The 20436-nt window shown below is 30.9% G+C and overlaps 1 protein-coding gene across 2 annotated transcripts in view; it reads left to right on the forward strand.

Annotated features, from left to right (window-relative positions):
- Positions 1-20436, forward strand: part of LOC129974933 (afadin-like) — a 110165-nt gene that overhangs the window by 25938 nt on the left and 63791 nt on the right. The gene's annotated exons all lie outside the window — the stretch shown is intronic.

Below are 20436 nucleotides of genomic sequence, written 5' to 3' on the forward strand. Positions count from 1 at the left end.
TTCCCGCAATTCCAAAATAATATAACCCTAATTTTTGAGAGCACACCAAACGTGGGACGTTAGTAACAAAGTAATAAAGTAAAGTATTGTAAAAACTAGTAAAGTAAAAAATTGTCAAAATTCATAGAGGTGAAAAATTTCTCAATTATAAATTAGTATAATTTAAGACAGCTTTTCGAATATTAAAATAATGTGAAATTTGAACTTTGATTTTTACTTCTGAAATTTGTAACAATCTATTTTAACAATCGATTGATAAAGCTTACTGTTTTTAATTTAAAATATTCAAATTAAAAATTAAAAAAAATCTCTCTGGTGTACATATTTTCATCTTTCTTAGTACATTTGTGCCAAGTTTTCGAGTTTTAGGTATAGCTAAAGTTCAGCGTTTAGAATGACTCACCTAGACAGACTCGCGTATATTCTCCTTTGTTGTTTGTAAAGATTTCAAACTATTAATTTACTTGCGCTTTGTCCAAGGAAAATGCGAATTTTTAATTTTCGCTTTTATTTATATGATCATTATTACTCTATCCAATGAAAATATTGCGTATGGGTGTACGTACATTATCGTATCGTTGATTAACCCCTTAACTGCTTAATTTTTTCCATTATCTAATTATGTGGCATCTTTGGATTCGAAAAGATATTGGAGGATTCATTCTGCGTCATTTCTGAATCGAATTACCATGGCTGTAAATGAATGTTGATTTATTATTTAAAAAAATATAATTATTCAATGTATGAACCACATTCGGACACTACAGTTAAGCAGTTAAAAATGAGTTTTCTAAATGTAGAAATTAAAATAAAAAATTATCTCTATTGACAAACTAACACTGAATTGGTAACATTTTGAATTTTAATAGGTCATTGTTTTCTTTTTCGATCAAGGTAATTGGTAAAAATAATCAAAATTACGAAATTAAAAAAAAAAACTAAATATCAGTGAAAAAGGTTATTTAGATGGTTTTAAAGGATTTTTATGTATGCCAGTGGAGATCGTTTTGTTTAGTTACATGACTCAGACATATTTTTTTTATCACAAGACCATAAAGGACTTTCTTGTATTGAAATATACGAGCCTCGAAGTCGTAAATAGTCGTATCTGTCTGTCGATTAGTGCTTAGTAAATGCTCAAGCCTAATTAAAAATGTAAAATAAGCATCGATAAATTGTCGTTACGATTGCAACATCACAATCATTTAGAGGCTTACAATCCTTTCCAGGAACTCCACCCACGTTACATTTATTTTCCCGGGTTTTAATTTTTTGAAACATTTTTTTCTGCATCCCATGTTAAATATACAATTACTATTTATTGGAAAGTAGGAAATTAAGTGAATCAGTGCTGTTTAAACTTTGGAGAAAAACTGTAAGTGGGTGGCGTTGAAAAATTATGAAGTCACGAAAACCACTGCAGGGTTTTTTTCAGATTTTTCAAAAAATTTATAATTTTTTGATGACCTTTATGGATGAATCAGAAGAAAAAGAAAACTATATTATGTTTGGTATTTTTTTTCTTTTCTTTTTTGGTTTAAGTTTTTAAAAATAATTATCCTTGTGAAGTCGAGGGTGACTTTAATAGCATGGTCACAAAGTCTTTCTCTGATTATAAAAATTTATTGTGTGTTGTGGCTTATGGCACTTTACAAGCCCGTTGACAGTTATCTGTCAGCGATTTAAGCCGAGTGAGCGTCTCTTGTTTTTACAGTAGCGCCAACTAGGACCAAGAGTACGACTTCGTTACTCACGCGTCACAACCCTTTTTATGGGATGGACTTCATTCATGCATTTCATTCACTCATCCACAGATCGTCATTTAGACCTGAATCAGAGAACGATTATCTCGGAACCAGTACCCCTAGTGGTATTACCCTCGATTGGAGGACTTTGTGACCACAACAGATTTATACGTGCAGCAGCTATCATACATACTGAGAATCTTCGGCCGGCGGGGTTCGAACTTACACTCTAAGGGATGCGAATCCAACGTCCTACCAACCAGACTATCCCAGCCATTAAAAATTTATTGTTAGGAGGGAAAAAAACTTATAATTTGGCATACGCTTTTTCGATTTATTGTAAAGACGTACATAAAGTTTTTAATAAAACCTCTGATATCAATGTATGAGCATGCTTGGTAACTCGAAGAGTGTTTCAAGGTGGTTGGTCTTCCCAATCACGTATTGCTCAGCAAATCGACTTTATACTAGACACAATATCTATGATCCTAACTTTAAGTGTATCAATACCGGCAAATGTCGTGGCCAACTCTCTATTCTTTATGTAATCTCGGAATCGACATCGAACTGCAATGGCCGATTTGAGGTTCATAAAACCAAAGATCGCATTGAACTTATTTCCTTCGTTGACACCATTTTGTTAATAACAACATGCAAAATCACCATTTTTTGATTAATTGCGCTATTTGTTGCATTTTAAAAAAAATCAGGAATATGATTATTTCATAGTAAAAATTTAAAATAATTATTTAAAGGATTCATCGTAATTTTTTTAAATTAGCAAAAGACTTTATGACCATTGAAAATCAAAAAAATCAGATCACATCAAAATGTTTAAACAGTGATTTCAGTTATAAATAGACCGATAAAGTATTTTTTATCATTTAAAAAACAGAATAAGTTAATGCTACTTGAAATCAGAATTGAGTAGGAGGCGAAACGAGTGATTTACTGAAGGTAACCAACCTACAGTCATTATTGCTATTACTCACCATCAAATCTCTTGGGAAATGTCTTGTTCATTTAATTTACATTTTTATACTTACCGACGCGAATCATTTTTACATTTGTCTATAGCGAGGAGCTGCAATTGATTTATCTTAACTTGATTTGTGTTCCCTATCGATCATTTTAGATATTTTCTTAAGCAAAATGTCAGCCTATTTTTTTTATGTGTGTGTTGCTTCATTTTACTATTACTTGCTTGCGTTCCCAACGGAGCGTATAATTTGTGTATGAATTCGTATACCTTCAGCTACATCCCCAGGAGAAGTTGCGTGCGCAATACTCTACCTGCTGCGTTAAGTGCGCCATGATCTGGTCGTGTAACCACGCTCCGTGGTACATTAGGAATGTACACTTTTCGCTAGCTACATGAATCATGGTTGAATCCTTGTTTGTTCTGCGGATGCATCTGCCAGTGGAAAAAATGGAGAGTAAAATATGGTTCTTTTGGGGCTATTTTTCCTGTGATCGCCGAAATTTCTGGTGTTATTTGAGACAGAACGCTGCTGTTTGTTCTCGAAGCGTCAGTGCCGCTATTGCCCAATGGAAGAAATGTCATTCTGTACTTGCTTATTTGTTTCTCATCAACAATTGCTATCAGAATAGTAGAACAAAATATCTGAAAGTTGTTTGAATTAGTGTCTGGCATATTCTTTTTCTAAGTTTTAGATTGCCGTGAGTTTTCAGCTGTATCAGTATGGATATTAAAACAAGCTGGAAAGCCAAGATAGATTCCTTTACATCTAACTATCTGGCAACAAAAATTATGGATGTTAGGGACAGTCGATATTAGACCTTGAAAATTAACTTTTACTTTGAATACAAAAATTATTCGTCTTAATGAGGTGCTAATTCAATTGATTTTTCTGTCTTCAATATTAAGAAAATTATAACGAAGTGAAAATTTCACCCCCCTTCCGATCATTTCCATCCCCTTTGAGCTAGATGGGCCATGTACGAACTCGTCCGAGATTTTTACATTTCTAACAACATATTCCAATCCATTTAATATCCAAATAAAATTATTCTAGTTACTCTGTTCACAAGATAACATAGACAAAATGTTTATATATAATATAATAAACTTTTGAATGAAGTGTGGTGTTGGGTTCTAGGGACCATGATCGGTGAAGATCATGTAGAGAAGAAATTTTTTCGAAGTCTTGTCATGAGAATCATTATAAGAGAGAGTCTTCCTATAGGAATCTACCTGTATTACGTTATGTGTTCACTTTCTTCAGAACCAAGTTGAAGTATTTTCTTTTTTTTACTTAACTCCTGGGTAAACCAAGTGCTCTGTTTTTACTAATTATTTAATTACATAACATTCTTTCTAATTATCGCTATTTTTACTTCACAGTTAAGTAAATTGACTATAGTTAAGTGCTAGATAACTTCAATGTTATAGTGGTGTAACGATTGGTAACAAGACAAGTATACTTCAATCTTATAGGAAGTCATAGACATCAAGCATTAGTGCATATATTTAAATTCAAATGTGATGTGGGACGCGAAAAATACCATAATTCGGGTGCCGTTTGCTTTTTTTTATAAGACAGCTGGGGGGGGGATCATACAATACCCGGCCGCCAATTTGTTACGCCTCTGTTTATAACAGTTAATAAAACAAACGTAATGTCGGTCCAATGTTAGTCTAGATTTGATTTTTATTCCATGAATATTTTTTTTTTAGATTGTGAGATCGAGGATTTTTGAATTTGTGTGCTTCACAACCCCCAACTCTTTCTTCCCATTAGTAGTATTATCAACTTTTCATTCAAATTGTCTTCTCATTTTGTATTTTTATACGTGGAAAATAACTACTTATTCAAAAAATGGTTTCTTTTAAGCTTTATTAATGCTACTTTTAACTTTATTGTTTTACCACCAATGCTTATTATTTCCAAAAATTATACAAAATAAATGATCTAAGTGGATTTTTTTGTCGTTCACATTTTTACTTTGTCGCATGCGAAGAGAAAGCGTTATAATCATTCGACCTTTTCTTGTAGAAACTTGAATTTTAATAATATTGTGAAAACTAGAGACAATATTGCACGACAGTGAAACTAACGTCATTGGAAAAATAAGTTTTGAATTTTAAGGTAACCTAAAAATGGTTTTCTATGTGCAGTAGTTCCAGAATTAAACGCAGGAAAATAACAAAATAATGAATTGGAATTTTTTTTTTTTTTAAATAGACGTTTTTATGAATCATAATGTAAAATCGTGGAAGTATAAAGAAAATCGGAAAAGATCTACCCGTGCGATTAAAAAAAAAAGATAATTATTGTTACATATTTATGTAGAAAATTGCCGAAAAGCTGTATTTAAATAAGTGTAGAGAATGCTTGGAATGCTTTTCATCATATTTCTGAATATACATGTGCTAATCTTATGCTTGTCATCGGTTGCATGGTTTACACAGATGTTATGCATCGTTGTTTGACGGATTTTTCGTCTCCACTGTTCCTTTCACATTTAATGAACGTCTTTTAATTCACTCTCATGGATTTTTGTTTAATTTTTTTTTTCTCGCACAACTATAATTATGCAAGCGAAGAACAGCTTCATTTTTTTACGTAGTATGTTCACCATGGTTAACTGTAGCTTAAATGAAGGTAATTTACTACGCAAAATTGAATGAGCAATTTGTTGAACAACAAGCTACTTATGTACAATTCAGGAAGAAAATTTAGATTTGATGCAACATTAAGTTTATTTTTTTCTCTTTGTACTAAAGAATTTATTACATTTAAGTTGGCGCATTTAAATTTTTTAAAAACAATTAAAGGCTGACATATTGTTGAGCTACTAGATTTGGCAGTTTGTTATTTCTTAGGTACTAAGTATTTTAGCAGTGACAAAATTGGGTATTTTTTTGGTCCTAGGCAGTGCATATTATGAGGCTTCTCTTTTAATAAAGTGATCAATTAAGTTTCAGATTTTAACACATTTTTTACATATTAATAATTAATGTTAATATTTTTATTTTATTATGAAAATGAAATAGTTTTTATTTAGCTGTTATATCTTAAGCCACATTTGTACTCTGTTGCTACCGGAGAGACTCCGTGTTTGCTGTCTCAGTCTAGCGGTTTTAAGCAGCTGTCTAGTCGTAAATCCCCATTACGCTTTAATAAGAGAAAGAATTTCAAAAGTTTTGTGAAATGAATTCAGAATGAATCGAAATTTTAACTCCTCCGTTTTATAACTTTGAAGCATATTTTTACTTAGAAAGTATTTACGCTTAAATTTTTTTTCCCTTGTTAATTTTAATAAATTCTTAAATATTTTTTACCTTCTTAATTATTGAGTTTGTACTCACTTTGGTTGTGTGCACTTGTTAACTTTAATAAATTCTCAAATATTTTTAATAATATTTTTTACTTTTAATTACTGGGTTTGTACTCACACTCGTTATGTGCACTTAATTACTGCTTCATAATTAAGAGCAAATTTAAAAAAATTAAAGATAGACATACCAGGCATAGAACTGTACCATGTTATGATGTTTCGGATTGGAAGTTCGAACCTCCTACATATTTTTTTCTGTCATATTACTGAAAGAGAGAACCCTAAAAATTTTAGAACCTAAGCTACAGATTTTCAAAAAAAAAAAAAAAAAAAAATTAAGCAAGAACTTTTCAAAGTGGATTCCTAAATTTAGCCTTGCGAGTCCCAGCTGCTCCCAACAAACTCCGCAGCTAAATCAACTCAACCGCGAGTATAACCTGCTCAGCTTATATCTTCTGAGGTTGCGATGTTCATTAGCGACTAATTACTGCTTTACAAGAAGGCTTTACGATCGCAGAACCTGTTTGCAGGAAACAGCGGAGATGAGCTGTGCTTGGGATGCCATACCGCTGTTGTTTATTTCTTTGAGTCAAAAAAAAAAAGCATGTTCTTTTGAAAGAAAAAAGCTGTTGCTACTGCTATCCTGCGTTCCAGAAAGACAATTCGCAACAAGGAAATGCAATTTTTTGCTTATCCTATATTTAGTTTTAGTTTCAATAAAACGTGGTATCTCTCCAATATTATGTCTTCCTCATCAAGTTTTATATCGTCATAAAATTAAAACTATTGATCTAATAGTCTATTTTTAGAATGCTTGTCTAAGTAGCTGAACTGATAAATGAATTGATTAATTTCGTGTAGTTTCCACATACAGTACAGAGTCAGTGATCTTTAAAGATATTGTTTATTTTTATCTTCCAAAATGTGCTATTCATTCAAAAGATCTTGTTGATGGATTTCATCGTTGGTGATAGACGTTTCTAATAATTTGATTCTTTTAAATACAAGACGATTTCAGTTGTGGGAAAATTTTTATTGTAATTTGAAATTTGTTTAGTCTAGAACCGACCTATTCTTTTGTTCATTAATGTTTAGTCGTTTGTTCAATATGTAGGATATCCAATGAAACCGCTTACTTCAAACGGTCGCGGCTCTAAAAGTTCAGAATAAGCATTTGTTGTAATCTTACATAGATGTATTGTCATTCCATGCACTGTTTTCATGATTTTGTAATGCGGGTTAAGTAGATGATTTCCAATTAGGGAGCAACCTATCGACTCTAGACAGAGCCGGCCTTCTCTATGAAGGGGGCCTGGGTGCAAGAAACCATTTGAGGCCCGAAATTTTTTATAAAGTAAAAGAAAAAAAAATTACTAACAGAATATATCATACTATTGCGTGTTTATTTATTACGTGATTTTATTTTTGCTATTAATTACTTAAAAATAATTAAAAAAATTTTCAATTTTTTTTCGTTGCTTTGTACATACAGTAAGTGCATTTAAGCGTGTTTCTACGTTTTCATTGTAAGACCGTATAGTTTGTGTGGAATTTTTTTTCTCCAGTCGGAGCTTGAATTGTAACTTTTGAAGTCGAAGCAATATTAGTGCCAGAATTACTTTATTGACAAGAAAACAGATCTACTTGTGACTTCTTGAAGTTTAACTTTTATTCTTTTTCTCTTTCTGCTAATTTTCTTTTCTGACACCCAGAGGAATATTTCCTTATCATGGACATGATTAAATCTAACAATAGTAAGCATTTTATGGTATAATCAAAATACTATATGCAATCTAATCTTGAAAATGATGTAAATGATCATAATTTACCTATTTTATGTTTATAATATGTTGCACACTTGCACTAGACTGTAATATATCTGTAAACTTCGTATATTTTCTAATCCGTCGGTTGTCCAGTTAAATTTCATCCTTTCTTCTTTTCTTATCGCACCGAGGCCCCTCAAATGCTGGGCCCCGGTGCATTGCATCCGCCCCCCCCCCCAGATGGCCGGCCCTGCCTCTAGACTGAAGCTGGAGGGGTGACGAGCAGGTTGATTATAAAATGTTAGCTTATTATTAAATAAATTTTCAAGCGATGCATATTTTTTGAATTGAAAATATTAGGACTACAGTGTGTGTACACATTAAATTATTAAATTCATTTTAAATACAATTAATTACTTGTTTCTAATATATTGGATTATAGCTTTTTACTTAGCATATACGTTATATTTCATGTGATAAAGTAATAATTTTTAATTTTATTGTTAAAAATATCACATTTTTTTGTAATATTTAAGTGCTTATATTTGTAAATAAGAAAATCATTAACCAATAATTTTGGTTATTTTTTCAATAATCTTTTACCTCAGTTATTTTTAAATAAATAATTTTTAAATAAATTCAAATATATATATTGTCACAAAGTCACTAAAATTAAAAAAAAAATGAATAAAAAATATTAACACGTTAAATTAAAAAAAAAAAATGTCGAATATTTTTCTCCTGAATTGATTTGTTATTAAAAAAGAGGCCTCATCATGTGCATTACTTAGGGTCACAAAATGCTTAAATCCGTCGTTATTGCTGATTTAAATCATCAACATCATTCATCAAATCATCAATCATCATTCATCAGTATTTATTGATGTTTCCTTTAAATGTATTATTATAGTTTTATATTTATTTGCTTATAATTATTGATTTAATTTAGTTTTATTATTATTTGATTTAACTAGTTTTCTGATCTGCATAGAATTTCATTTGTATGCGTTGGTCTTGGTATCCTCTCCCCAGTCTAATTATGAAGCAGATAATTTTGGATTTCAATTTCCGTTTCTTCGAAAATCCACTGTATATGTGCATTCAAAATAATTCTATGTAGATTTCATCTAAAATTAATCCAACTATGCAAAACAACCGAGTAAGATAAAATATTTATTATCAGTTTGGAATCGCTCATATTTTATTTCTGATAACTTAATTTTATCATTTAATTTTTTTTTTAATGAAAATCGCCCTTTCGTTTTAAATATCGTTTGTCCATAATTTGACAAATCCTTTTCTGTGCCTTGTAAAAGACGTAAATGTAACTTTAGTAAAAACATAAATAAATCTTTACAGATAGAGTGGCTATAAAAAAATTGGAAAACATAATTAAAAAGTAAAATTTCACTGAATGTTCATTTTTGTTTAAAAAAAAAATTACTCTTTAATGAAACACAATATTTCCTCTCTTCAAATTAAATAAATAAATAAAGCTATCAGTGAATTTTTAGTAGACATTCTGTTTACATTATTTGCTTCTTTCTGTGACCTCGCGAAGTTATTAAAAGAAAAATGATTTGATTTTTGTTTCTCCTGAACTTGAAAAAAAGAACAATGCGTCATTTTGCTTCTATGCTAATGTACAAAAAAAAAAAAAAAAAAAATCAATGTCTGTTTTTAGAAAAAAAATATTTTTTAAGATTTTTTTTTTTTTAAATTTCGGGGAAATAAAGAGAGATGAATATAGAAAGATTTGCAGGTATATCTAAAGTGTTGTTTTAACATTTTTCTTAACCCTTTGTCTCTTTTATTACCGAAATTTTCAATGGATTTCACTCAAGCAATGAAGATTTTTTTTTAGTATAATTTACCCGAAACAATAGCGAAGTAAATAATCGGCGTATTATTATTATGACACCACATACCTTTGATGTCGTAAAAATTGAATGAATGCCAAAGATTAGACCTCTGTCCTTCACTCAGAATTCCTTCTGCCATCTGTTTTCGTCGTTCTTCCGTATTTGTCTACATTTCCTTTTATAGCACTGTTTTTTCTTCGTTATCCACCATATTTCGTGCTAACATTGGTATTTTAGTCATGGTGAATTTTTATGCAAATTCTAGGAGCAGTACTGAGGAATTCCCATCTCAAGGCTTGAGATTCTGTTTGATCTTCATATTACGATGGAATTGTGTGTAAAATAACATGGTCTTCCACTGCGTATGAAGATCTAACGCTAATTAAATGCAAGCACGTGGAGTTATTTTCAAGGAGAGGTTACTTGCGTCTTTCTTAACATTAGAAATGACCTGATATTTTCACTTCAGTGTAGGGTTCTCTGGATATTATAGTCAATAGGTGGGGTGTAAACAACATCAATAAGTTATTACAATTGTCGTTTTAAGCAAGGATATATGGGCGCGAAATTTTCATTCATGCAAATGAGGGACAACAGCAATACTATGGAATTTGATACGCAAAAGATTTGAAGTACAGCCTTGATTATTCAAGGTAAATCTGATCTATGCATCATCCCCTATCTCTATGATCTTTAATCCAAGGTGATTATATTCTACACATAATTCAGATTGTAAAGATAAATCCTGCAATAATTTTACTAATTTTTTAAGAAAGATTAATACGCATTTTTTTTAAAAAAATTCTAGTGAATTGAAGATTTGAAATGCTTGACAAGTAATTAGAATTTAAAAAATTGTGGAATATTTCTTCAGTTTGAGGAGTCTTAAAATAAAAATCTTAAAATCTAATCCTCACCCTCTCTCCAAATCACCATCTTCTTTAGTTAATTTCTTATATAAATACACGATCATTTTCCAGGATACAAAATTGCTGTAAGGAAATACAGAAATGCTCTGAAATAATCCTTTACTCTAAATCTTCATATATTCAAGTTTTTCAGTTACTGTTAATGATATTAAAAAATACATTTTCATTTTATTGCTTATTTATTGATTTTTGAATTTGTTTTCAGTTGTTTACAAGCATCCTCTCTTTCTGATTTATTTTTAATCACACCGTTGATGATCTTTAACATAAAACGTGTGCTTAAAAGCACTTAAATTTTTTTTTCGTTGTGTTTCATTATTTTTTAAAAAATTATCATTGTCCATGAATTGATGTTTATAACGTTGTAACGGATTTGCACCAGCATATAATGATGCATGCTATAGAATAAAAATAAATTAAATAATCTAGCATCTTAGGAACAATTTGAATGGAGTGCAGATAGGTATATGCTGTGAATAGATTTTATAGCTAAATTATCTTAATTACGGACGTGTTTTTTTTTTAAATGCGTAGTAAGTATTAATATTTTTTTTGTCACTTTGCAAAAAAAAAAAAAAAAAAAAAAAAAAAAATGTAAAAAGTACTTTTTTAAATCTAAAACCTCCATGCGAATGGAAATTTAGCCATGAAGGCATTTTCAACTTCGCATTTTATTACTTATTGCAATGTTATCCGTTTTATAAATGTCTTATGCATTTATGCATACTCTGTATATAAAAATTTGATTTAATTTGATTTTTTTTTTTTTTTTTTTTTGAAAAATTCTGTTTATGTACTTTGTTGAAAAATGAATATCGCCAAGCTCAAGAGAACGCATTTATCTCTGCCGCCTTTTCTGTTATCAGAAACTGTTGAAAATACTAGCAAATTTCCTTCAACCGTGAAAATATTCCAACAAATTCATTCTTTAAATCATAAATATTCTACGAAAGAACAGTGTGATAAAATCTGCTGCCAGTTCACTCTATTTGCATTTCGTCTAGAGTTGCCTTTTGAATTGCATCCATCCAGACCTAGTTCTTTCACGAATATTATATGCCGCGACCACGTGCCTAAGAATCAAGTTGCCTCCAGGCAAGGCTTTATAATCTCCCTTCTTTCTATTTAAGAAAACCTGCACGTGTGCAACCAAAAAATACCCTACCATAGAACTTTCGTCTTGAAAGTATCTCTTTTGTAAACTGAAAGCGCCCACCTCGCTTTTCGGCAGTTGACGATGGCCGAATTTTATCATCTGTTTACGCACATTTCTTATGTAAATAAACTACCAATATAGAATATGGCTGGTAAGATGGTTTGAACTAGCCAGGTGTTCTTGTTGGTTGTCGAGTTTATGTTGATCGAGACCTCTTTGCTTGTTGGCACTTTTTTTTAGAGCTCGGATTTGTCTTTACGTACTGGATATTTTGTGTCTTTAACTGAAGTTATGGATTAAGTGGCTTTTTAAGGCATTTAATATCTATTTTTGACCATTAAATGTCCAGTTTTTCCCCCCAGTTATTTATGAAGTTATTTGAGGATGTAGTAACGAGAAGATTAAATTCAAAATGGAGTAAATATAACGGCAAATCGAATTGGGGGTGTGTGTGTACATAACCCTTACCTTGGAGACAAATTATAGGTCTCGTATGTATATTTTTAAAGCCAATTTTGTTAAAGGAGCGTGGAAAATAAAATCGTAACCATTAACGCCCATTAAATTATTAATGACTTTATTTACTCTTGTTTAAACTACTGAGGATAATTTGTTGGGGGTGGGGGGGGTGGGGGGGGTGCATGCATTACTGTCGCAGCGCCACTGAATTAATACTTTCTAAAAGAACAATACAAACTCTTCCATTCTAGTGAAAAATTTCATTAAACTGTTAACCCTTTGACTACTAGTGGGACATATACATCCCACTTACCTTTTAAAATCAGTTTAAATAGTTCTAAGTAAAAGTAGTTTTTTTGTGGGGGGGGGCGATGATGTATTTGGCCATCATTTCCTAACCACGGGGGTTTAAAAACATTTGGAAAAAAAGATCGAATAGATTTGTCTAATACAGAAGCTATTATTTTCATTTTATGCGTGATTGCGGAGGAAAAGATTTAAAAAAAAATTGGTAGTCAAAGGGTTAATGGCAGTTTAAAGTTATATGAGAAACAGTAACTATGAATGACAGGGCTTTATATGATGACTGGGGATAGTTTGAAATGCCATCTCTCTTCTTCCCCGAGAGTATTTTTAAATTTTGAATATTTGTTTGGGAAAATCAATTGTTTATCGTATTGATATTTTTCAAATAGCCTTTATTTTTGCGAATAACTTGGATAATTCAAACTAAATCATAGGTTTAAAAAAAATAGCTTCGTGTTTTTTAGAAATTTTGTTGAAATTGAAGAATTTTTGTTGAAATTTTGTTAGAAAATTTGATTAGAAATTTTGAAGTTTTTTAGGACAAGGGGGTTGCTAAATTCGGCTATACCGGTTCAGCTCATCATTTCACTACGGGTCGAAACGCGGAGAATCGATCTAAAACAGCCTTCATATTAACATCAAAACGGATCGTTAATTAAATTTAAACTAGTCAAACATTTTTGTAGTTTAACCATTAATCATCCTCCCTTCCTCATACCATATCCATTAATCATTCAAATCAGTTCTTATTTTGATTCGTATATTTGATACACTTTGACCTTAGGAGATTTATGACTGACACTTTGTGCTATTGTTAACATTCGAATATTATTTTGTTTGTTCAATCATGGACGTTGATCTGGCAGTTAAGTTTTCAGATCTTCTAGTTAAAAATTTTTTTTAAAAAGAAGTGTGCTGATCTAGTATTTGCGAATTTATCAGGGTTATCACGGCAAAATACAGAGGATTTAAAATGCATTTATAAAACGAGAAAAATGCTGGGAATTTTGAAATGTTCCTTGAGAACCAGAAAAGTACAATGAATTTTAAATTTATTCGACATTTTTTTAGATGTAAAACTTATCTTTTTAAATATTGCAAAAATAAAAGACCGTCTCAAAACTTCTAAAACAAAACAACACTATTCGCAACTTTTAAACCGCGGAAGCTCTTCCTTTTTCTTCTTACTCCACTTTTCTTTTGCATAGACTTCGTTCTGCTTCAAGATTGAGAAAAAATACTGATACTGGAATAATTACTGCAACATACTTGTATTAATATTAATAATGGAGATTTTGGAGCTTTTTTAAAGGACACCTTTTTAGCGGTTTTATGTTTGGAAAAAATACTACTACTGCAATTCACAATTTCCCATCAATTTTTGTATGAATCATTGTGATGTGTTTTCAGTAAACTTGATGTAATTTCGAAATGGCATATTAATACTAAAATGTAAATGTTTCTTTTTTTGCTATTTCATTGCGATTAAAGCTCTTTGTTAACACAGTAAATTTTTTCTTACCTACATTAAACCAAATATTTCACCTATCATTACCTCATTTTATCAAGTTTTGATCGAAATAAATGATATTGGGTCAAAAATAGTCCAGGTGAAACATATGCTGGTCCATTAGTGCGTGTTGTATTTTCCGTTTGGAAGCACATGCTCTTCTGACCCGTAATATTAGCTGTCAGATGTATGTCGGGATAAATTTTACATTCATCATAAAATATCTGACATTCATACAGGCGTAAAATTAGTTATTTTTTTGCAATACAATTTTTATCCTCGTTTCATTTTATGAACTCTTATTCGATTTTATTGAGCTTGGAAAAATAGCAATTTATAGAAGTTATTGATAACTCAAATATTTGCCGGTACAATTTTGAAATTCTTTTTAAATATTCACTTAATATCTGTCAGTTGAACCGCATCAATTCAGTTTTGAAATACATAGGCCTGTAAGGATTGTAAGAAAACGGAAGTTCGGTGCGTCATAGGACAGCGTAAACCAACATTCAAAAAAGTGCTAGAGGGTATGCGTAGTTATGTTTATCATGTGGTTGTAATGTCTTATGAATTGTCTTTGATAATATTGTTTTATGTGTATTAATTTCTATTTTGATTATTTCAATATACACCTACACAGAATTTTGGGAAAGGAACAATATTAATGCATTATTAATTCATGTATATATTTAGCATTACATGTTGTTGTAACAATGTTTGTTAATGCCAAATATATGCGAAATGTAATGAAATTTTGTATAATAGAAAATCAATTTTTTTTCTTCTTCTCGATTTTCTTGTATATTTACACAATATAACATGTTTTGAATTTAGCTTCAACGCATGCAGAAAATCGTGTATATGTCTTTCCTTTTTACTGATTTGGTCCAATTTTAATTTGGAGATCACGAACTTAATTTTTCTGGAGCGCAGTTTAGTTATCTTGTTTATATGTCCATGTACAGGATGTACAAACGAAAACACAGGTTTTTAATTTCAAAAACTTGATTTTTCAAATCAGGCTGATTCAAAGCGTGGAAATGTTTATAGAGATCGAAATTTTAGAAGGATATGATTATTTCTTTTTATATATATGTAATGATATCTCTAAATCTAAATTAAATCCTAATTAACTTCCTAATTCTTATCTTAATTTAACCCATATTAACTTTATGCTAAAATGTTGTCTTACCTCTTGATCCATTTTAATCTTTTTAGTTTAATTAATGGTACATGAGCTCTGTGAAAATGCTTAAATCAGTGGTTCCCAGACTTTGAATGAAGGGATAAAAATCTGTGAAGCTAAACAAAGTCTTTTAAAACATACCTATGTTTCCTTTCTTAAATCGACACTTGTAAAGAAATTCCTATTAAAATCTAATAGTATATAATCACCGGAGGAAAATATTTCTGGCCACAAAACTGCTCAAAAATACACACGCGAACGCACGCACGCACGCACACACACACACACACACACTGTGTACAAGAAAATAATGTGTGGATGTTATGTTATTTGAAAAATTTCATAAACAGCGTGCAAACATAAATTAGCATTAGTAAACTATAACTGGATAATTTCTTCTTAGAATCGAATTCAGAGTGATTACTCCGAGCATATTGAATTGCAAAGCAACAATAAAGTACTTTGATACGAAAATTATTCTAAAGATGAAAATCGCCGAACAGTAAAAATCATAAATAAATGAACATCCGAAATATTCCTGCAATAATGATCAGAAAATGCAGATTTTTCTAGATTGCAATTCGCATCTCGCCTGCGATTCCTGAAGAGACAAGAGACGAGTTGGAATTTCTACACAGACGAAATTCCTGAGGGCGTTTTTGGTTTTTGTAAGGGACAAAACGCCCAAGGGTGTGGTAGTTAGTGAAAGGATGAAGTCGCTGAATAATTCATTGGATAACTTTTCACAATCCAACGAAAGATAAACAGTCGATCAATGGGAGATAATTGTTCTGTTAACTCCGGAATGATCGACTTGGGAAATGTTGCCTGAAAGTTTTATGTGGTGCCATAATTGCTGTTCCAGCGGCCGCATAAATCAGGGTGATATGATTTGTATAATCCGTATTATATCTTCGTAAGTGATTCGGGGAGTATGCGAGTTCTAAATATAAATTGATTTTATCCCTTTTTATGAAAAATGATGCACTAATGGTTTGTAACCAGGACTATTTTGATTTATTACATGACAAAGTGTCGTAAGTTTCGAGCAAGTGTGACCGATTTTATTCGAATTATCGACTATTATAGTGCGAATAAATGTTAAAATGGTTCTATAGGGATTAAAAAGGATTTGCAGTATTGAGAACAAGAGAACTAAAAATTGCTCATTTATGGAAACTATTTTTAACCATTGTATTTTTACCTTCATTCAAAATATTTTGAGATTTTGTTTTTGAGGGAATTCGACTGTTCTGATTTTATTTTCGTATTAATTGATGAGTATATTTGAAATCTGTGAATACAGATATTTTCTCGTTTACTATTACTGTGAAAAAATGACAAGAATGCATTGCAAAATTCCCCTCCCCACCTTTTTATTTTCTTCCCCTGTGGTGGGGGTTTAAGTATTTTGCGGTTAGAGACAGTGCACGTTCTCAGGATCCTCTTTAAATAAACTGGACAATATAATTTTCCATTTCAACGCGTCTGTAACTATAACCTTCACACTTTTTGTGAGAGTAAAGATGAAAGGAAAAGATGTTTACATCTATACTTATAATAAAGTTCAGTGTGTGTGTGTGTGTGTGTGTTGTTGCCGCTCTAAAGGCTAGACCGTTTGACCTACAGCTACCAAATTTGGTATATGTATACCTTGGAGGTCGGAAATGTGCACCTGGGTCCCTTTTTTGAATCTTTAATTAGAATTTTAACTATTAATTAAAAACTAACTTCCCCGCCAAAAAAATCTTCATTTCCCCACCGCCAAATGAGTAAAGCTTCAGTCCCCCCCCCCCCGCTAATGAGACTACGCTTAACATTTTTCGACCGATTATTCCAAACGATTCTGTTTATTTTCTTAATTCTTGATGCATTTAAAATTAAACATTGTTAATTAATCGCTTTGTGTTCTGATTGTTGACAACTATTTTCAACGGATGCGGACTTGATTTAAATTATTTTAAAGTTAGTTGTATGCTTTTATAATTAAATTGTATTTATGTTAATTATATATTTTTTGTATGTTTATAGATTTAAGTACATCGTTTTTTAAGTAATTTTTTTAAACCTGTTTTCCACCGATTATTTTAAATGATTCTGTTTATTTTCTTAGTGTTTCATGCATTTAAAATTAAACATTGTTAATGAATCGATCTGCTCATGATGAATCTGAGAAAATTTTGTTGACATTCTGGAGATATTACATAATTAAGAAAGTTATTCTTTAGTGCCCATAAGGTTTAAATCTTCTGTGACTCTGTTTTCAGTAATCATATTATAAAAAAAAATGCTTTGTTTTAGTAAAAAAATATTATTATATTAATTGCAGATTAATCGTTTCCATTTTAAATTTCTACCGAATGTAACAGAAAATTAGAGAGATGCATATTACGTTATGACTGAAAACCTTTATAATATTATGTGTGAATTATATGACTATCAAAATTTGAAGTTTTAAAATATTTTGATGAAGAAGCTATTAAAATAGGAGTTACATAAAATATTTAATTATTAAAATTTTAGCGAGCACTAAGATTGGCGAACCGGCTGCTCGCCATAGGCGGCTAATTTAACAATAAAATAAATTCCGGAAATGCGCTCATCCTTACGCGTTTCACCCCTTAGTGAGATTGAATCATCGAAATGTGGACGTCTCAGGAAACTGAAACGAATAGTAGTTGATGATTAATTTTAAGTTAATCATTTTTATAGTATACGTGAAACTATTCGTTTTCATATTGTCATTATAACCCCAGACCACTCACCATCCATGTTTGGTCACAATAGTTTTGGTGCAGATATTGGGTGTTAATAAATATTCTAAGTTTATGTAATTAAACATTAAAAAACATGACCAAATATACTTGATAAATCGTGAATATTACCGAATATTTTATCATCCATAGAATTTGGATTGTTTATCGACTTGCTTGCGGTCCCTCTCAGCTTTGCCATCCCTACATAGCTGACTAATCGGAAATGCTCCTCTATTTTTTCTATCTAACGAATGTTAAATACAACAACAATGATAATAATATTAATCAGAGAACACTGAGGTTACAAGAATTGATCCAATTTGTAAATATAACTGCATTTTTAAATTTTGGACAGTACTTTTCATTTACACGTTTTAGTAAAGACTTCGACACTTTCTTTTAATCCTGTACAAACCATTTTGCTGAATAGCCGCAATTCCAATAATTTTATTTAACCTTGATCATTGCGTGTTTCGTCTTAGCAGCTCTGATTCTAATTTAGATTATATTTGTACTGTTTCGATTCAGTATTCTGCGGCTGTTTTATCACCACATATCGATTAAACTTAATAAGAAAAAAGCATGAAAAGAAATGCGGCAGCATCAGTAAGAGTAGCAGCAATTTTATTACGCAACAAATGCGTCTCATTTATCCTGAAGCATTATCTAAATCATTTCTGAACTGTTAAAAAATAATGACGAATAGTGAATTGAAATTTCATTATAAATATGGGAATAAATATCGGCTCTAGAAAATTACTGCTCATTTTAAGGGAAATGTAATTGAAATCAGTAATACATAGAAAAAGTCAATCTTGCTACTAGATTCTTTACATTTTTAGAGTTTTTTCTATTTATAATTTCATTTCGTGTAATTAAATTGAAATAAAATTTCCGTTTCAATTCTCGGATGTGTCGGATCTAAGGATGACTGCAAAGATCATATCAAACAGGAGACACACACGAAAGGCTTTTAATTCATAAATTCTTGATGTTTTGCGAAACTAACCAGCATCATAGACTGAAGTGTTGACACTCTACTTCATAAAGAAAACATCAAAATGAAGTAACACACATGGCTAATTAAATTATGAATAATTGCGTTTCTTCGTGAATTATGCATTTCATATTCCTCAACACTGTGCATAGATTAACGCATTCACTCCTAAGAATTAGTATATAATTCTGCCTCCGCCTCCCAAATCTTAAATGATAGATACTACATCTCAATCTGGATGGTATAAAATTAAGCATCGAAATTTATTATTCTTATGCTAAATTGTTCTTTTTTAAGCTAAGATTTTGCACCGTTTCTTGATCCATTAATTGACTGCAATGCGCGCATTTCGTTATCTTTTTCTAGCTCTTCTAGAAAGGAAACCTGTCTCACCCCCTCTGCTTTAATGAAACTAGTGCTCCTCTTCTAAAGTTCTTTTCATTGTATTGTTTGTATTGACCTAATTACTTTGTCTGTGTGGCGGGAAAAAATGTGACTTATGTTTATGAAAAACCAGTTTGGCCTTAAATAGCAAGTCTTATTTAGCTATCCCAAATAATTATGATTGTTTTTTTTAGTGTCTGTATTTGAAGCGATGGAACTTTTTTAGCATAATATTTTTAGGCTGAAATATATCAGTAAATTGCAGCATGCATGATTAAGAAATCGTTCGAAATACTCCATTGTAGGCCGTTGTGTTTTGAGCTGCCAAATTTGGTATGTTATGGGTTGATGTATATTAAAGAAGGGGTTTTCAGGTAGTTTCCTACTCCTTAATTAATTTTCAATTAAATATTAATGTTATTAATATTTTATTAGTAATTTCAGAACATGCCATTGTACAAAAATCAATTTTATATCACTTTAAATTAAAAAAAAAAAACTTATCAATGATAGTAATTTTATTAAAAAAATTTTTTTCTATAATTTTAATAAGTATATAAACGGACATTTAAGTGTGCCTTGCATTATTTTTCATTTATTTAATTACTGGATTTATAATCATCCGCGTTATGTCTATATTTAATACACGTTTTGTGTGCACATAATCACTGCTAATGAAGAGGAAATTTTTAAAATGAAACAAAGGTCCAGCATTAAAAAAATTATTGTGCTTACTTATCTCGAACTAAATGTTCGATTCGCTTTTAAATATTTTTTGGTATTAAACTTGCATAATACTGAAATTTACATGTAACAATACATGCGCAATATGCAAAGTGTGAAGAATGCTGCTCTGTGAGTTTTCGACCGGCGATCACTTGTTATTCGGCAAATGTAATTGTCTGTCAAATCTGGAATAGTCACTGGACAGAACATCCCGTTGTAACAGGATGCATGACCCTTTTTCCGCATTGAATAGCTTGTCGATTGTTTCGACGGTATTCCATTAAGTGTCGCATAATGGACGATTTTTCACAGATCATTCTATTGAATTGCATTTTTAGTTTTAACAAATAAA

The sequence above is a fragment of the Argiope bruennichi genome, chromosome 7, assembly GCF_947563725.1.
Source record: "Argiope bruennichi chromosome 7, qqArgBrue1.1, whole genome shotgun sequence".
In the NCBI taxonomy this organism is placed as follows: Eukaryota; Metazoa; Arthropoda; class Arachnida; order Araneae; family Araneidae; genus Argiope; species Argiope bruennichi.